We start from the raw sequence: 3,984 nt of genomic DNA on the forward strand, positions 1-3,984 counted from the left end.
GTATTATAGAAGATAGATTAGAGGAAGGAGTTGTAAATAGTTGTCCATTAGTTATTCTCTTTTCTGCTTTAAGAAATAAACTTGTTAATTTTTACTTTAAATAGTTCTTGGCCTCTCAGGTTTTCACAGATTACTGCACGGGATAAATCTTTTCAGTGTGGCTGGTTTAAATTAAGCAGGAGGGTTTACCCCGTTTCGTAACAGTTTGGGGGCTCGTCGTTGGGATTTAGAGTTATAGAGTCATAGAGATGTACAGCATGGAAACAGACCCTTCGGTCCAACCTGTCCATGCCGACCAGATATCCCAACCCAATCTAGTCCCACCTGCCAGCACTTGTTTTATTTTATTTAAGGATCTAGGACACTACCTGCAAGTCTTTAAATCTACTGGGATTTTTCATACCCCAAATCTATTCAAATCTGTTGGAAGATTTGAGCTACAGGGAGAGGCTGAACAGGCTGGGGCTGTTTTCCCTGGAGCGTCGGAGGCTGAGGGGTGACCTTATAGAGGTTTACAAAATTATGAGGGGCATGGATAGGGTAAATAGGCAAAGTCTTTTCCATGGGGTGGAGGAGTCCAGAGCTAGAGGGGCATAGGTTTAGGGTGAGAGGGGAAAGATATAAAGGGGACCTAAGGGGAAACGTTTTCACACAGAGGGTGGTACGTGTATGGAATGAGCTGCCAGAGGAAGTGGTGGAGGCTGGTACAATTGCAACATTTGAAAGGCATCTGGATGGGTATATGAATAGGAAGGGTTTGGAGGGATATGGGCTGGGTGCTGGCAGGTGGGACTAGATTGGGTTGGGATATCTGGGTCAGCATGGACGGGTTGGACTGAAGGGTCTGTTACCGTGCTGTACATCTCTATGACTCTCTGACTCTATGGTACCAAAAGCATATAGACAGTGGTTCAGAAACACAAAGAAGGAGCCAGGTCAGAATTATGTTCAAAGACTTGAGTTCGAAAGAATTAAACATAGTCATTTTGATAGATAGGTGCATGCTTTAAAAAATAGATAAGACCTTTGAGGCTCTGTGAGAGATTATTCTGCTGGAAAAGTTTAAAAACTTACTTCTAGAGATGGTAAGAATTCACATGAAGGAACAGAGAGTTCAGGAAATGGGAAGGACAGCAGAATGAGCAGATGGATACATGTTGGTGCATAAGACAAGCTTCCGGTCAGAATTTTGTGCTTTGAGGGATAAAAGTTGGGAGAAGGGGAAATCCTACGCTATGAAACCAAGAGTAGAGAGCACTGGTAAGAATTTAACACAGGATAAAGAAGGTGGATAGGAGGTGAAAGGCCTCAGGTGTGTTCACCGTAATGAGTGGGACACAGAAACTTACAGTGTCAGTGGTGACAGAAGGGCACTGGGAAAAGGTGTTCTCACTGCCAGAAGGTGGGACACGTACAGACGCAGTGCTGGTCATTAAAGAAAGGCATTGTGGGAAAAGATGTGGTAAAAGAAGCTAAGCCAGTGGTAATAGTGAAGGAGAACTGAGGAGTGACAGGAAAGTGCGCAGCCTGGGCAGGGGCTGGGGATAGAGTTAGTACCTAACCTCAACAAAGAATTCATCTCTGTGGGTAAAGTTTACTCAGAAAGAACAGGGGGAAAAGGACAAGAAGCTATAATTCTGAGAGATACAGGATCTAACCAGTCACTGGTAGTAAGGGATGAGTGAATATGAACTCTTTATGATCTGTTACCCGAGAGTGTGGTAATTTGTGGGAGAGACGGACAGAAATTTAGCGTTTCCCATGTAAGATCAGGTTGGAGTGCCAACTTAAGATTGAAGAAGTTACAGTGAGAGTGATTGACAGATTGTCAGTTCCAGGAATTCAGTTGGGAATGATTTAGCAGGGTCCAAGGTGGGAGCGACACCCCTTGTTGTGGAGAAGCCCAAGGAAGACCAAGAAACCGAGGAGTTAAAACAGAAATATCCTGGTATTTTCCCAGACTGTGTGGTAACCAGATCCCACTATCGTAAGTCACAGCACAAAACAGTAAGTAAAAGAAAAAGATGAAGGAGTTGAGGTTCAGTTAGCAGAATCTATCGAAAGTTTGTTCCAAACTTCAGCAGTGTAGTGGCACTATTAACAGAACTGCTGAAGGAGACACAAAGTTTCGGTGGACAGAACAATGCCAGGAGACAGTCGAACATTTGAAATTGATATTAACCACCAAACCAGTTTTGGCTAGACCAAAGTTTTCAAAACCTTTTAAAGTCGCCATCGATGCTCGTGACATTGGAGTTGGAGCTGTCCTCTTACGGGAAGGTGAGGATGGGATTGAACGGCCAGTTGGTTACTTTTCAAACATCCCCCAGAGGGAATACTCCACAATCGAAGAGGAACGATTGAGTTTGGTACTGGCCTGACAACATATTAATGTGTATGACATGAACAATATGCCGGAGACGGTGGTGTACACGGATCACAATCCACTTACATTCTTAGATCGCTTTAAAGACAAGAATATGAGACTATTTTGTTGGAGTCTTATGTTACTGACTGTTAATTTAAAAATCATACACGCTGCATGTCACAAGAATGTAATCACAGATGCATTATCATGGATTTAACTGATAAAGTTTAAATGAGATTTGGACTTATTTATTGTTTTATAAAATTATCTATATATTAGGGTAATGTGTTTAAAGAATACAACAAAATGAAGCCATCTTTTCATTATGATGGTTCATTTTTTTCTTACAAGGGAGGTGTTATGAAGGTGTAAAGGATACTATACCTTTAAGAGAGTTAAAAGCTAGCAGAACTACCTGATACAGCATCAAGTGTATCAACAAGATACAGTGTCACATGTGGTCCAGCAGCTGGTGTAGCTGGTTGCCTGGAGATAAAAACAGATCTGAATTCAGCCAACCAGTTTAAATTATACCCCGAAAAATATCAAATTCCATTCAAGTTTAAATTAAGTATATTGATAATCTTAAAAGCCAATGACACAATCTGATGCTTCGGGAGTATAAGACCAGGGAAAATTGTACATTTGGGAGGAGAACTGCCAAGTCACCAACATCTGCCAGCTGCCCAGACAATGGCTCTCTTAAAGGTACCTTTATCGATCCGTAACCTGTGAAGCATAATCCCTGAAAAGAAGCAAAAAAAGCACAGGAAGCTCCAAACAGGAAAATCCAAACAACTGGCTGGTTTTGAAAACTTGAGTGTTTGGTTAATCTTAATCAGGGAGATTTTATTGGACTAATATTGTAGAAGGGAAGATAAAAGATAGGTTAGAGGAAGGAGTTGTAAATAGCTGTTCATTAATTATTCTCTGTGCTATTTTAAGTAATAAAGTTGTTAATTTTTACTTTAAATAGTTCTTGGCCTCTCGGGTTTTCACAGGTTACTGCACGGGATAAATCTCTTCTGTGTGGCTGGTTTAAATTAAGCAGGCGGGTTTTCCCCCTGTCGTAACAGTGCCTCCAGCTTCATAACATTATCCATGTACCTCATAATTTTATAAACTACTATAAAGTTGTTCCTCAACCCTTCAAGCTCCAGGGAAAATACTCTCAGCCCATTCAGGTTCTCCCTGTCGCTCCAACCCTCCAACCCTGGCAACATCCTTGTAAATCTTTTCTGAACCCTTTCAAGTTTCACAGCATCCTTCTGATAGAAGGGAGACCAGAATTGCATGCAGCACGAAGAGTCATTTAGACTTGAAACGTTAGCTTGCTGTCTCTCCACGGAAGCTGTCTGACCCGCTGTGATCTGCAGCTTTTGTTGTTTGCAGTACTCTCTTAACTCAGAGTTTTGCGTTTCTTTCTGTCTCTCAGTCAAGTTTTATCTTTCATTTCTAACATTAACTAACTCTTGCTGCAATGTTTTAATTTCAGCTTATCCTTTTTACAGTTTGAAAGGATGGCTAATCACTTTAAGTATTTCCCCTCTACTGTTCGTCTGGTTTTACTTTTACCTGTCATTTATCTGAGTTTGACCTTAGTCAAAGATCTCAAA

Source organism: Chiloscyllium plagiosum, unplaced genomic scaffold, assembly GCF_037043375.1.
Source record: "Chiloscyllium plagiosum isolate Xiang-an unplaced genomic scaffold, Cpla_swu_hap1 HiC_scaffold_38, whole genome shotgun sequence".
Lineage (NCBI taxonomy): Eukaryota > Metazoa > Chordata > Chondrichthyes > Orectolobiformes > Hemiscylliidae > Chiloscyllium > Chiloscyllium plagiosum.